Source organism: Aegilops tauschii, chromosome 7 (genome assembly GCF_002575655.3).
Source record: "Aegilops tauschii subsp. strangulata cultivar AL8/78 chromosome 7, Aet v6.0, whole genome shotgun sequence".
NCBI classification, from domain to species: domain Eukaryota; kingdom Viridiplantae; phylum Streptophyta; class Magnoliopsida; order Poales; family Poaceae; genus Aegilops; species Aegilops tauschii.
Genome location: NC_053041.3, coordinates 43,454,501 through 43,471,582, shown reverse-complemented (window position 1 = coordinate 43,471,582; position 17,082 = coordinate 43,454,501).

Below are 17,082 nucleotides of genomic sequence, written 5' to 3'. Positions count from 1 at the left end.
GTGGGAGGAAAGTAGAACTTGATGAGGTAACTGTACCTGCTCCCTTATTGGAAAGTAGTTCATCACAGAAATCTGTTCCTGTGACTCCTACACCAATTAGTGAGAAAGTTAATGATGATGATCATGCAAACTTCAGATCAAGTTACTACCAAACCTCGTAGGTAAACCAGAGTGAGATCCACACCAGAGTGGTATGGTAATCCTGTGCTGGAGGTCATGTTATTTGACCATGACGAACCTACGAACTGTGAGGAAGCGATGGTGAGCCCAGATTCCGCAAAATGGCTTGAGGCCATGAAATCTGAGATGAGATCCATGTATGAGAACAAAGTATGGACTTTGATTGACTTGCCCAATGATCGGCGAGCCATTGAGATTAAATGGATCTTCAAGAGGAAGACGGACGCTGATAGTAGTGTTACTATCTACAAAGCTAGAATTGTCGCAAAAGGTTTTCGACAAGTTCAAGGTGTTGACTACGATGAGAGAGTTTCTCACTTGTATCTATGCTTAAAGTCTGTCTGAATCATTTTAGCAATTGCCGCATTTTATGAAATCTGGCAAATGGATAAACAAACCTACATTCCTTAATGGATTTATTAAAGAAGAGTTGTATATGATGCAACCAGGAGGTTTTGTCAATCCTAAAAGTGCTAACAAAATATGCAAGCTCTAGCGATCCATCTATGGACTGGTGCAAGCATCTCGGAGTTGGAATATACGCTTTGATAAGTTGATCAAAGGATATAGTTTTATACAGACTTGCGGTGAAGCCTGCATTTACAAGAAAGTGAGTGGGAGCACTACAACATTTCTGATAAAGTATATGTGAATGACATATTGTTGATCGGAAATAATGTAGAATTATTCTGCAAAGCATAAAGGAGTGTTTGAAAGGAGTTTTTCAAAGAAAGACCTCGGTGAAGCTGCTTACATATTGAGCATCGAGATCTATAGAGATAGATCAAGACACTTGATAAGTTTTTTCAATGAGTACATACCTTAACAAGATTTTGAAGTAGTTCAAAATAGAACAGTCAAAGAAAGAGTTCTTGCCTGTGTTACAATGTGTGAAATTGAGTAAGACTCAAAGCCCGACCACGGCAGAAGATAGAAAGAGAATGAAAGTCATTCCCTATGCCTTGGCCATAGGTTCTATAAAGTATGCCATGCTGTGTACCAGATCTATTGTATACGCTACACTGATTTTGGCAAGGGAGTACAATAGTGATCTAGGAGTAGATCACTGGACAGCGGTCAAAATTATCCTTAGTGGAATAAGGATATGTTTCTCGATTATGGAAGTGACAAAAGGTTCGTCGTAAAGGGTTACGTCGATGCAAGTTTTGACACTAAATCTAGATGACTCTAAGTCTCGGTCTAGATACATATTGAAAGTGGGAGCAATTAGCTAGAGTAGCTCCGTGCAGAGCATTGTAAACATAGAAATTTGCAAAATACTTACGGATCTGTATTTGACAGACCCGTTGACTAAAATTATCTCACAATCAAAACATGATCACACCTTAGTACTCTTTGGGTGTTAATCACATAGTGATGTGAACTAGATTATTGACTCTAGTAAACCCTTTGAGTGTTGGTCACATAGAGATGTGAACTATGGGTGTTAATCACATGGTGATGTGAATTATTGATGTTAAATCACATGGCGATGTGAACTAGATTATTGACTCTAGTGCAAGTGGGAGACTGAAGGAAATATGCCCTACAGGCAATAATAAAGTATTATTTATTTCCTTATATCATGATAAATGTTTATTATTCATGCTAGAATTGTATTAACCGGAAACATAATACATGTGTGAATACATAGACAAACAGAGTGTCACTAGTATGCCTCTACTAGACTAGCTCGTTAATCAAAGATGGTTATGTTTCCTAGCCATAGACATGAGTTGTCATTTGATTAACGAGATCACCTCATTAGGAGAATGACGTGATTGACTTGACCCATTCCGTTAGCTTAGCACCCGATCGTTTAGTATGTTGCTATTGCTTTCTTCATGACTTATACATGTTCCTATGACTATGAGATTATGCAACTCCCATTTACCGGAGGAACACTTTGTGTGCTACCAAACATCACAACGTAAATGGGTGATTATAAAGGTGCTCTACAGGTGTCTCCAAAGGTACTTGTTGGGTTGGCGTATTTCGAGATTAGGATTTGTCACTCCGATTGTCGGAGAGGTATCTCTGGGCCCACTCGGTAATGCACATCACCATATGCCTTGCAAGCATTGTAACTAATGAGTTAGTTGCGGGATGATGTATTACGGAACGAGTAAAGAGACTTGCCCGTAACGAGATTGAACTAGGTATCGAGATACTGACGATCGAATCTCGGGCAAGTAACATACCGATGACAAAGGGAACAATGTATGTTGTTATGCGGTCTGACCGATAAAGATCTTCGTAGAATATGTGGGAACCAATATGAGCATCCAGGTTCCGCTATTGGTTATTGACCGGAGAGGTGTCTCGGTCATGTCTACATAGTTCTCGAACCCGTAGGGTCCGCACGCTTAACGCTACGATGACAGTTTCATTATGAGTTTATATGTTTTGATGTACCGAAGGTTGTTCGGAGTCCCGGATGTGATCACGGACATGACGAGGGGTCTCTAAATGGTCGAGACATAAAGATTGATATATTGGACGACTATATTCGGACACCGGAAGTGTTCCGGAGAAGTTTCGGATTAAACCGGAGTGCCGGAGGGTTACCGGAACCCCCCGGGGAAGTATTGGGCCTTAGTGGGCCTAGAGGGGAGAGAGAGGGCAGCAGCCAGGAGGTGGCGCCCCCCTAGGAGGAATCCTAGTTGGACTAGGAGAGGGGGGCGCAGCCCCCTTTCCCTTTCCCTCTCCCTCTCCCTCTTTTTCCCTTCCCCCCTTCTTCCTAGTTGGACTAGGAAAGGGGAGTCCTACTCCTACTAGGAGGAGGACTCCCCCCCTCTCCTTGGTGCGCCCCAAGGGCAGCCGGCCTCCTCCTTGCTCCTTTATATACGGGGGCAGGGGGGCACCTCTCTACACACTTGATATATGATATTTTAGCCGTGTGCGGTGCCCCCCTCCACTATATTACACCTCGATAATACCGTTGCGGAGCTTAGGCGAAGCCCTGCGTCGGTGGAACATTATCATCGTCACCACGCCGTCGTCCTGACGAAACTCTCCCTCAACACTCGGCTGGATCGGAGTTCGAGGGACGTCATCGAGTTGAACGTGTGCAGAACTCGGAGGTGTCGTGCGTTCGGTACTTGATCGGTCGGAACATGAAGACGTACGACTACATCAACCGCGTTGTAATAACGCTTCCGCTGTCGGTCTACGAGGGTACGTGGACAACACTCTCCCCTCTCGTTGCTATGCATCACCATGATCTTGCGTGTTCGTAGGAAATTTTTTGAAATTACTACGTTCCCAACACCGTCAGCTAAGAAGGCCCAGTCTCGGAATAACCTTACCAAGATAAAAGGACACAAGAATCGAGGTAAAGGTTATGCCACTACCGGAAGAGCCCAGAGAAAGAATTTTCCCGAGGATCTGAGAAGACCGACACTGTTAAGAATAAGGATGGAGGATATGAGTTTTGATGGAACCGTAACCATGTTTCTAAGGGTGGTAGCACCCCAGACCCCCTGTGATGATCGATGGATTTTTGAGAAGACCCCCAAACCTAACCTATTTCTTTCTAGCCTCTTCGAATATCGAGGACGAGATTCATTTTAAGGGTGGTAGGTTTGTAACATCCCAAAATTCTAAATTTTGGAATGTTATAATAAATAGATAGTTTTGAGTGATTTTTTGATTGTGGTGATTGATTGACTGAAAGTGAGTGAAATTTGAAACCTTTGAAAGTTAAATGAGAGGGATTAAAAGGACTTTCCCAAACTTTCACCTTTGCTATTTGATCTCCGTGAATTCAAATTCTTTTCAAACACAAAAGCCTGGAGAGAAGATAACATGACTTCTTCCATTTTAAATGAATGAAAAGGGTATTTGAAAATATTTGAATTTCATTTGGAGCTATTTCAAATTCAAAAACTTTAAGCAACACAATGATTTTCAAGAGAGAAGATAAAATGACTTCTTCAAAATATATGAAATATGAGTTGGAAGTTTTAAAAGGATCAAATTTAAAGTCCTTTTGAAATAATTTTGAATTTGGAGTTATTTGGTTTTTATTAAAATTATTTTTCTCCAAAAAGAAAATATACAGAAAATAGGGTGAAATGATTCCCTACAATAGAAAATTGGAGAGAAATAAATTTGAATTTATTTTGGTATTTTGAAAATGATTTTTATTGGATTTTATTAGAGCATAAGCACTATTTGAATTTTTGCAGATTTTATTTGACGTTAGAAAAATGTTCATCTTGTAGGAAATCTTTTTCTGAAAATTTTGATATAAAATATGCCTAGGTTCTATTTTATTTTATTTCGCTTTTATTCTATTTTCGATGTGTTTAAAAAAACTCTTTCCTTCGCCGACTGGGCAGGCCCAGCTCCAACCGGGCCAGGCTGAAGCCCAGCCTCGCCGCGCCGTCTCCCTCCCGAGCGGGAGTCCGCCGCCCGCACGCCAGCGCCGCCGCCGTGGCCGATTCGGCCTCTGCCCCGCCGCCTTGACCCCTCCTCCACGCCACCCATCGCCCCCTCCGCCTATTTAAGCCGCCGCCCGGCCCCCCTCTCTCTCCTCTCGCCGCCACCGCTCGCGTAGCGCTGCCGCCGCATCTCGCCGGCGCTGCACACCCGCCCGCCGCCGCGCTTGCTGCCCGCGCCGCCGACGAGCTCCGCCGCACTCGCCGCCGCGCTCCGCCACCGCCGCCGCTCCCCGCTGCCGCACCGCACCTTGCTGCCGCCGCCCGCGCCTCGCCGCTGCTAATCGCGCCGCCGCCGTCGAAGTCTACCGCCGCGGAAAGCCGCCGTCGCCGTTGACCCGCGTGGACCGGTAATAACTGCCCCGGTTCGCCGGTTTTTATTTAGGTTTTTTTGTTTCCATTTTAAACCGGTTTTTTTTTCTTTTAACTTAGTTAGTTAGTGAACGTTCGCTGGTTAGGTCTTCTCAGGGAACGAATTCATTAGATTAGGTTCTGTAACGGACGTTCGTTGTTTAGTATTTTTCTTTTTCTTTTTAATTCTGGCCAGGGACCTATCTGTGATGATTTTCTTTACAGATTAGTCTCTGTTCTTCAATCGATCACTACTTTTTGCTCGTTAGTCGGAATGTGATGAAACTAACGCCCACTTCTTCGTTACGATCCCCTCTATCCAGTAATCCAACTCAAACATGTTTTTGAAATTTTAAAATTTGAATTAGACCAGATTTGAATTCAAACTTTGTTTGATCATAACTTGAGTTTTATAACTCTGATTCAGTTGATTCTTTTTGCGAATTGAAGCTCTTGACCTAAACTTTCTGATAAGGCCAAATTTACATAATTTCGGTACTGTTAGAAATTGTTTTATGTTGCAAGAGTTATTTGCTTGGTTTTGATGTTTTTCAGATCATCTTCTTCGATCTTTCTGATCTTTTGAGTGATTGCTTATGTGTGGTTACTATTGCTTGCTTACGATAGATTGACCGGAGTGGGACGAGTAGAGCTATCAAGAGTTTTGAGTGTGAATCATCTTCATCAACAGTATAGGCAAGTAACACTTTGATCATACCACTTTACTACCCAGTTTTATTGCATTAGATCAATCCTCAAACAATTGCATGGTTAGGATCTGATTAACTTGCGGGTTTGGGAAGTAGATGAGGTAGTACCTATTCACCTGTTTATTATCAAACCTTTGGGACTTACTTCTATGTTGCTTATATTGCTATGCTATGCTCGTAGACGTGGATTGGGTTTGAGTGTATCCATGACAGTTGTGAGTTTGTTAATTAATGGTTCAACTTAATGTGGCTACTTAAATACACATCTGGGTGGATTGCTTGTGGGCACCTGGAGAATCCAGTGTTGTCCTAGGATATCCCGGAGGACCCGTGTGATCATCCTACGGCCCGCCACCCAGGCTCAAAGGGATCATAAGATTATTCATGCTAGAAACTTCCGTGTGCAGCCACAAGCCATTATGGGCTCTGGCATAGTTGAGTAAGTTGCGTGAAGCTCTTGAAGAGGTAGACTAGAATATGTAGTGGGTTGTAGGTGGTACTGTCTATCCAGAGTAGAGAGTTAATGCTTCAGAAAGACTGTGTCTCGAATCTCCGACCAAGGATGTATTCGAGTCTTGTGGGGAAAAGTGCGCAAACCTCTGCAGAGTGTATAAACTAATCATGGTTAGCCGTGTCCCCGGTTATGGACATATTGAGTATCTAGTTCTTGGATTATCATGTTGATCTCAACACCTTATTTAATTAATTTGATTGGGTTAATGATTATTATTTTGGGATTGAGTTGGAGGAACCTTCTCAATATTTATGAACCAACTTTGTAGTTAAATAAATTATATTCCTTTGCAGTAGGGAAAAATTGGCTTTTCGCAAAAACATTATAACCATAGAGCTTTTCCACCAGCCAAACATGCATCTAGTGATAGCCTTTATTCATCATTATCCTATGGTGTGAATTTGCCAGTACATTCAATGTACTGACCCTTTGTGGCTGCAACGTTTCATGTTGCAGGATTTCTTACGACGAGTAAGTGATACGTTAGAGTTACGATTTCTACCCTCAACTTTGCCATTGGTGTTGATGGGAATCCACAACCTTGTTGTTACTTTCGCTATTTGGATTGAGGTAATAGTATTTACGTTATTTTATACATGTGATTTACCTCTGTTATAAATCCTCGAGTACTGTGTGTGTCAGCATACCGATCCAGGGATGACACTTAAGCACAGAGACTTGACCGTCTGAGGTCGGTCGCTACACCGAACGTTAAGCGTGCGGACCCTACGGGTTCGAGAACTATGTATACATGACCGAGACTCATCTCCAGTCAATAAACAATAGCGGAACCTGGATGCTCATATTGGTTCCTACATATTCTACGAAGATCTTTATCGGTCAAACCGCATAATAACATACGTTGTTCCCTTTGTCATCGGTATGTTACTTGCCCGAGATTCGATCGTCGGTATCTCAATACCTAGTTCAATCTCGTTACCGGCAAGTCTCTTTACTCGTTCTGTAATGCACCATCCCGCAACTAACTCATTAGTTACATTGCTTACAAGGCTTATAGTGATGTGCATTACCGAGAGGGCCCAGAGATACCTCTCCGACAATCGGAGTGACAAATCCTAATCTCGATCTATGCCAACTCAACAAGTACCATCGGAGACACCTGTAGAGCACCTTTATAATCACCAATTTACGATGTGAGATTAGGTAGCACACAAAGTGTTCCTCCGGTATTCGAGAGTTGCATAATCTCATATTCATAGGAACATGTATAAGTCATGTAGAAGGCAACAACAATATACTAAACGATCAAATGCTAAGCTAACAGAATTGGTCAAGTCAATCACATCATTCTCTAATGATGCGATCCCATTAATCAAATGACAACTCATGTCTATGGTTAGGAAACATAACCATCTTTGATTCAACGAGCTAGTCAAGTAGAGGCATACTAGTGACACTCTGTTTGTTTATGTATTCACACATGTACTAAGTTTCCGGTGAATACAATTCTAGCATGAATAATAAACATTTATCATGATATAAGGAAATATCAATAACAACTTTATTATTGCCTCTAGGGCATATTTCCTTCAGTCTCCCACTTGTACTAGAGTCAATAATCTAGATTACACAATAATGATTCTAACACCCATGGAGTCTTGGTGTTGATCATGTTTTGCTCGTGATAGAGGCTTAGTCAACTGGTCTGCAACATTCTTGATGTGCTTGGTTCTCTTGTGAAATCTGGATTCCTTTGCCAAGGCAATTGCACCAGTATTGTCACAAAAGATTTTCATTGGACCCGATGCACTAGGTATGACACCTAGATCGGATATGAACTCCTTCATCCAGACTCCTTCATTTGCTGTTTCCGAAATAGCTATGTACTCCGCTTCACACATAGATCCCGCCACGACGCTTTGTTTAGAACTGCTCCAACTGACAGCTCCACCGTTCAATATAAATAGATATCCGGTTTGTGACTTAGAGTCATCGGGATAAGTGTCAAAGCTTGCATCGACGTAACCATTTAGGACGAGCTCTTTGTCACCTCCATAAACGAGAAACATATCCTTAGTCCTTTTCATGTATTTCAGGATGTTCTTGACCGCTGTCCAGTGATCCACTCCTGGATTACTTTGGTACCTCCCTGTTAAATTAATACCAAGGCACACATCAGGTCTGGTACACAGCATTGCATACATGATAGAGCCTATGGCTGAATCATAGGGAACACTTTTCATTTTCTCTCTATCTTCTGCAGTGGTCGGGCATTGATTCTTACTCAACTTCACACCTTGTAGTACATGCAAGAACCCTTTCTTTGCTTGATCCATTTTGAACTTCTTCAAAACTTTATCAAGGTATGTGCTTTGTGAAAGTCCAATTAAGCGTATTGATCTATCTCTATAGATCTTGATGCCCAATATATAAGCAGCTTCACCAAGGTCTTTCATTGAAAAACTCTTATTCAAGTATCCTTTTATGCTATCCAGAAATTCTATATCGTTTCCAATCAACAATATGTCATCCACATAGAATATTAGAAATGCTATAGAGCTCCCACTCACTTTCTTGTAAATACAGGCTTCTCCAAAAGTCTGTATAAAACCATATGCTTTGATCACACTATCAAAACGTTTATTCCAACTCCGAGATGCTTGCACCAGTCCATAGATGGATCGCTGGAGCTTGCACACTTTGTTAGCATCCTTTGGATCGATAAAACCTTCAGGTTGCATCATATACAACTCTTCTTCCAGAAATCCATTCAGGAATGCAGTCTTTACATCCATTTGCCAAATTTCATAATCATAAATTGCGGCAATTGCTAACATGATTCGGTCGGACTTAAGCATCTCTACGGGTGAGAAAGTCTCATCGTAGTCAACTCCTTGAACTTGTCGAAAACCTTTCGCAACAAGTCGAGCTTTGTAGACAGTAACATTACCGTCAGCATCAGTCTTCTTCTTGAAGATCCATTTATTCTCGATGGCTTGCCGATCATCGGGCAAGTCAACCAAAGTCCACACTTTGTTCTCATACATGGATCCCATCTCAGATTTCATGGCCCCAAGCCATTTTGCAGAATCTGGGCTCATCATCGCTTCCTCATAGTTCGTAGGTTCGTCATGGTCAAGTAACATGACCTCCAGAACAGGATTACCGTACCACTCTGGTGCGGATCTTACTCTGGTTGACCTACGAGGTTCGGTAGTAACTTGATCTGAAGTTTCATGATCATCATCATTAGCTTCCTCACTAATTTGTGTAGGAGTTATAGGAACATATTTCTGTGATGAACTACTTTCCAATAAGGGAGCAGGTACAGTTACCTCATCAAGTTCTACTTTCCTCCCACTCACTTCTTTCGAGAGAAACTCCTTCTCTAGAAAGGATCCATTCCTAGCAATGAATGTTTTGCCTTCGGATCTATGATAGAAGGTGTACCCAACAATCTCCTTTGGGTATCCTATGAAGACACATTTCTCCGATTTGGGTTCGAGCTTATCAGGTTGAAGCTTTTTCACATAAGCACCGCAGCCCCAAACTTTAAGAAACAACAACTTTGGTTTCTTGCCAAACCACAGTTCATAAGGTGTCGTCTCAACGGATTTAGATGGTGCCCTATTTAACGTGAATGCAGCTGTCTCTAAAGCATAACCCCAAAACGATAGCGGTAAATCAGTAAGAGACATCATAGATCGCACCATATTTAGTAAAGTACAATTACGACGTTCGAACACACCATTACCCTGTGGTGCTCCGGGTGGCGTGAGTTGCGAAACTATTCCGCATTGTTTCAAATGAAGACCAAACTCGTAACTCAAATATTCTCCTCCACGATCAGATCGTAGAAACTTTATTTTCTTATTACGATGATTTTCTACTTCACTCTGAAATTCTTTGAACTTTTCAAATGTTTCAGATTTATGTTTCATTAAGTAGATATACCCATATCTGCTCAAATCATCTGTGAAGGTGAGAAAATAACGATACCCGCCGCGAGCCTCAACATTCATCGGACCACATACATCAGTATGTATGATTTCTAACAAATCTGTTGCTCGCTCAATTGTTCCGGAGAACGGAGTTTTAGTCATCTTGCCCATGAGGCATGGTTTGCAAGTACCAAGTGATTCATAATCAAGTGATTACAAAAGTCCATCAGAATGGAGTTTCTTCATGCGCTTTACACCCATATGACCCAAACGGCAGTGCCACAAATAAGTTGCACTATCATTATCAACTCTGCATCTTTTGGCTTCAATATTATGAATATGTGTGTCACTACTATCGAGATTCAAAAATAATAGACCACTCTTCAAGGGTGGATGACCATAAAAGATATTACTCATATAAATAGAACAACCATTATTCTCAGATTTAAATGAATAACCGTCTCGCATCAAACAAGATCCAGATATAATGTTCATGCTCAACGCTGGCACCAAATAACAATTATTCAGGTCTAAAACTAATCCCGAAGGTAGATGTAGAGGTAGCGTGCCGACCGCGATCACATCGACTTTGGAACCATTTCCCACGCGCATCGTCACCTCGTCCTTAGCCAATCTTCACTTAATCCGTAGTCCCTGTTTCGAGTTGCAAATATTAGCAACAGAACCAGTATCAAATACCCAGGCACTACTGCGAGCATTAGTAAGGTACACATCAATAACATGTATATCACATATACCTTTGTTCACCTTGCCATCCTTCTTATCCGCCAAATACTTGGGGCAGTTCCGCTTCCAGTGACCAGTCCCTTTGCAGTAGAAGCACTCAGTCTCAGGCTTAGGTCCAGACTTGGGCTTCTTCACATGAGCAGAAACTTGCTTGCCATTCTTCTTGAAGTTCCTCTTCTTCCCTTTACCCTTTTTCTTGAAACTGGTGGTCTTGTTGACCATCAACACTTGATGCTCCTTCTTGATTTCTACCTCTGCAGCCTTTAGCATTGCGAAGAGCTCGGGAATTGTCTTATCCATCCCTTGCATGTTACAGTTCATCATGAAGCTCTTGTACCTTGGTGGCAGTGATTGAAGAATTTTGTCAATGACACTATCATCCGGAAGATTAACTCCCAGTTTAATCAAGTGATTGTTATACCCAGACATTTTGAGTATATGCTCACTGACAGAACTATTCTCCTCCATCTTGCAGCCGTAGAACTTATTGGAGACTTCATATCTCTCAATCCGGGCATTTGCTCTCATATGCACCATGACGTTCAAAACATCGTTGAAGTCCCAGTTCTAAGCCGTAAAGCATGGCACACTGAACTATCGAGTAGTCATCAGCTTTGCTCTGCCAGACGTTCATAACATCTGGCGTTCCTCCTGCAGCAGGTTTGGCACCTAGCAGTGCTTCCAGGACGTAATTCTTATGTGTAGCAATGAGGATAATCCTCAAGTTACGGACCCAGTCTGTGTAGTTGCTACCATCATCTTTCAACTTAGCTTTCTCTTGGAACGCATTAAAATTCAACGGAACAACAGCATGGGCCATCTATCTACAACAACATAGACATGCAAAATACTATCAGGTACTAAGTTCATGATAAATTAAAGTTCAATTAATCAAATTACTAAAGAACTCCCACTTAGATAGACATCCCTCTAATCATCTAAGTGATCACGTGATCCATATCAACTAAACCATGTCCGACCATCATGTGAGATGGAGTAGTTTTCAATGGTGAACATCACTATGTTGATCATATCTACTATATGATTCACGCTCGACCTTTCGGTCTCAGTGTTCCGAGGCCATATCACTACTAGGGAAAAGCCTAGCAACAGCGCGGGTTTTAGGCCTATCAGTAGCGCAGGCAGAAGCGCTACTGGACGGTGCTACAGCTAAAGGTTAGCAGTAGCGTGGGTTAACCCACGCTACTGCTATACCGACTTAGTAGTAGCGCTTTCTCCAAATAGCACTACTGGTAATTACTAGTAGCGCTTCTCCCAGCCCGCGCTACTACTATTATTCCGTATTTTATTTCTTTTTTGTTTCATGTTGTATTCATACACCTCTATACAAGTTTTCATACAGCAGCAATTTAGAGATTGTTTTTACATCATAATGAGTTATTACATCACTGGGTGAAAGAACCGTGGACTAGTTTCAAGTGCTTGAAAATAATCCGCGGTTCTCTCACGCAATGATATAATAAATATCACCATCATCATCATCATCATCATCATATCATTAACAACTTATCATCATAATACATCATTGTCATATAACACCTCCTCATGATCATCATTTTCATCAATGAGACATCACATAGCAAGTTGGTCACTGATGACCCACAATTATAGGGGATCTATCGTAGTCCTTTCGATAAGTAAGAGTGTCGAACCCAACGAGGAGCAGAAGGAAATGATAAGCTGTTTTCAGCAAGGTATTCTCTGCAAGCACTGAAATAATAGGAAACAGATAGTTTTGTGATAGGATAATTTGTAACGAGCAAGAAGTAACAAAAGTAAATAAAGTGCAGCAAGGTGGCCCAATCCTTTTTGTAGCAAAGGACAAGCCTAGACAAATTCTTATATAGAGAAAAGCGCTCCCGAGGACACATGGGAATTATCATCAAGCTAGTTTTCATCACGTTCATATGATTCGCGTTCGGTACTTTGATAATTTGATATGTGGGTGGACCGGTGCTTGGGTGATGTCCTTACTTGTGTTGGAAATATGCCCTAGAGGCAATAATAAAATGGTTATTATTATATTTCCTTGTTCATGATAATTGTCTATTGTTCATGCTTAAATTGTGTTATCCGGAAATCGTAATACATGTGTGAATACATAGACCATAACATGTCCCTAGTGAGCCTCTAGTTGACTAGCTCGTTGATCAATAGATGGTTACGGTTTCCTGACCATGGACATTGGATGTCATTGATAACGGGATCACATCATTAAGAGAATGATGTGATGGACAAGACCCAATCCTAAGCATAGCACTAGATCGTGTAGTTCGTTTGCTAAAGCTTTTCTAATGTCAAGTATCATTTCCTTAGACCATGAGATTGTGCAACTCCCGGATACCGTAGGAATGCTTTGGGTGTACCAAACGTCACAACGTAACTGGGTGGCTATAAAGGTGCACTACAGGTATCTCCGAAAGTGTCTGTTGGGTTGGCTCGGATCGAGACTGGGATTTGTCACTCCGTATGACGGAGAGGTATCTCTGGGCCCACTCGGTATTCATTCATCATAATGAGCTCAATGTGACTAAGTACTTAGTCACGGGATCATGCATTACGGAACGAGTAAAGTGACTTGCCAGTAACGAGATTGAACGAGGTATTGGGATACCGACGATCGAATCTCGGGCAAGTAAAGTACCGATTGACAAAGGGAATTGTATACGGGATTGCTTGAATCCTCGACATCGTGGTTCATCCGATGAGATCATCGTGGAACATGTGGGAGCCAACATGGGTATCCAGATCCCGCTGTTGGTTATTGGCTAGAGAGGTGTCTCGGTCATGTCTGCATGATTCCCGAACCCGTAGGGTCTCCACACTTAAGGTTCGATGACGCTAGGGTTATAAGGAATGTTTGTATGTGATTACCGAATGTTGTTTGGAGTCCCGGATGAGATCCCGGACGTCACGAGGAGTTCCAGAATGGTCCGGAGGTAAAGATTTATATATGGGAAGTCACCATACGGTCACCGAAAATATTAGGGGGTATACCGGTATTGTACCGGGACCACCGGAGGGGTTCCGGGGGTCCACCGGGAGGGTCCACCTGCCCCGGAGGGCCTTATGGGCTGTAGGTGGAAGGGAACCAGCCCTTAGTGGGCTGGGCGCCAACCCCCCTAGGGCCCATGCGCCTAGGGTTTGGGGGGAACCCTAAAGGGGGGGCGCCCCCTTGCTTGGGGGGCAAGCTCCCTCCCCCCTTGGCTGCCGCCCCCCTCTAGATCTCATCTAGAGGGGCCGGCCCCCTTTCCCCTTCTCCCTATAAATAGAGGTGTGAGGGGAGGGCTGCAGCACCACATCCAAGGCGCAGCCCCTCCCCTCCCCAACACCTCTCCTCCTCCGCGTGTGCTTGGCGAAGCCCTGCCGGAGAACTGTCACTCCACCACCACCACGCCGTCGTGTTGCTGTTGGAGCCTTCTTCCTCAACCTCTCCCTCCTCCTTGCTGGATCAAGGCGTGGGAGACGTCACCGTTCCGTACGTGTGTTGAACGCGGAGGTGCCGTCCGTTCGGCGCTTGGATCATCGGTGATTTGGATCACGACGAGTACGAATCCATCAACCAAGTTCTCTTTAACGCTTCCGCTCGCGATCTACAAGGGTATGTCAATGCACTCCTCCCCTCTCATTGCTAGTAAACTCCATAGATTGATCTTGGTGATGCGTAGAAAATTTTAATTTCCGCTACGATCCCCAACAACTTGGACAAGCATCCCACTTATGATTAACCTCTATTGCAAGCATCCGCAACTACAACAAAAGTATTAAGGTAAACCTAACCATAGCATGAAACATATGGATCCAAATCAGCCCCTTACGAACAACGCATAAACTAGGGTTTAAGCTTCTGTCACTCTAGCAACCTATCATCTACTTATTACTTCCCAATGCCTTCCTCTAGGCCCAAATAATGGTGAAGTGTCATGTAGTCGACGTTCACATAACACCACTAGAGGATAGACAACATACATCTCATCAAAATATCGAACGAATACCAAATTCACATGACTACTAATAGCAAGACTTCTCCCATGTCCTCAGGAACAAACGTAACTACTCACAAAGCATATTCATGTTCATAATCAGAGGAGTATTAATATGCATATAGGATCTGAACATATGATCTTCCACCAAATAAACCAACTAGCATCAACTACAAGGATTAATCAACACTACTAGCAACCCACAGGTACCAATCCCAGACTTGGAGACAAGAATTGGATACAAGAGATGAACTAGGGTTTGAGAGGAGGTGGTGCTGGTGAAGATGTTGATGGAGATTTCCCTCTCCCGATGAGAGGAGCGTTGGTGATGACGATGGCGATGATTTCCCCCTCCCGGAGGGAAGTGTCCCCAGCAGAACAGCTCTGCCGGAGCCCTAGATTGGTTCCGCCAAGGTTCCGCCTCATGGCGGCGGAGTCTCGTCCGAAAGCTTGCTTATGATTTTTCTTCGGATGAAAGAGTTCATATAGCAGAAGATGGGCACTGGAGGGCAAACAGGGGGCCCACGAGGCAGGTGGCGCGCCCAGGGGGTAGGGCGCGCCCCCACCCTCGTGGACAGTTGGAGGCCCCCTGACGTATTTCTTCCGCTCTGTATTTTTTATTATTTCCAAAAATAACTTTTGTGGAGTTTCAGGACTTTTGGAGTTGTGCAGAATAGGTCTCTAATATTTGCTCCTTTTCCAGCCCAGAATTCCAGCTGCCAGCATTCTCCCTCCTTATGTAAACCTTGTAAAATATGAGAGAATAGGCATAAGTATTGTGACATGATGTGTAATAACAGCCCATAATGCAATAAATATCGATATAAAAGCATGATGCAAAATGGACGTATCAACTCCCCCAAGCTTAGACCTCGCTTGCCCTCAAGCGGAAGCCGATAACGATAAATATGTCCACATGTTTAGAGGTAGAGGTGTTGATAAAATGAAATACGGACATGAGGGCATCATGTTAATTCTCATAACAGCAACATATATGGATATTGCCAGTAAACTCCATAGATTGATCTTGGTGATGCGTAGAAAATTTTAATTTCTGCTACGATCCCCAACAATGGCATCATGAGCTAGGTCTATGAGTAGTTTCTATGCACGAGTAGAACACAAGTTGTTGTGGGCGTCGATTTTGTCAATTTACTTGCCGTTAGTCTTATCTTGATTCGGCGGCATCGTGGGATGAAGCAGCCCGGACCGACCTTACACGTACGCTTACGTGAGACAGGTTCCACCGACTGACATGCACTAGTTGCATAAGGTGGCTAGCGGGTGTCTGTCTCTCCCACTTTAGTCGGATCGGATTTGATGAAAAGGGTCCTTATGAAGGGTAAATAGAAATTGGCATATCACGTTGTGCTTTTGGCGTAGGTAAGAATCGTTCTTGCTAGAAACCTATAGCAGCCACGTAAAAGTTTGCAACAACAATTAGAGGACGTCTAACTTGTTTTTGCAGCAAGTGTCATGTGATGTGATATGGCCAGAAGGATGTGATGAATGATATATGTGATGTATGAGATTGATCATGTTCTTGTAATAGGAATCACGACTTGCATGTCGATGAGTATGACAACCGGCAGGAGCCGTAGGAGTTGTCTTAATTTATTTATGACCTGCGTGTCAACTGGAACGTCATGTAATTACTTTACTTTATTGCTAACCGTTCGCCATAGTAGTAGAAGTAATAGTTGGCGAGACAACTTCATGAAGACACGATGATGGACATCATGGTGTCATGCCGGTGACGATGATGAACATGGCGCCCCGAAGATGGAGATCAAAAGGAGCAAAATGATATTGGCCATATCATGTCACTATTTGATTGCATGTGATGTTTATCATGTTTTACATCTTATTTGCTTAGAACGACGATAGCATAAATAAGATGATCCCTCGCTAAAATTTCAAGAAAGTTTTCCCCCTAACTGTGCACCATTGCGAAGGTTCGTTGTTCCGAAGCACCACGTGATGATTGGGTGTGATAGGTTCTAACGTTCGCATACAACGGGTGTAAGCCAGATTTACACACGCAATACACTTAGGTTGACTTGACGAGCCTAGCATGTACAGACATGGCCTCGGAACACAAGAGACCGAAAGGTTGAACATGAATCGTATAGCAGATACGATCAACATGAAGATGTTCACCGATGATGACTAGTCTGTCTCACGTGATGATCGGACGCGGCCTAGTTGACTCGGATCATGTATCACTTAGAT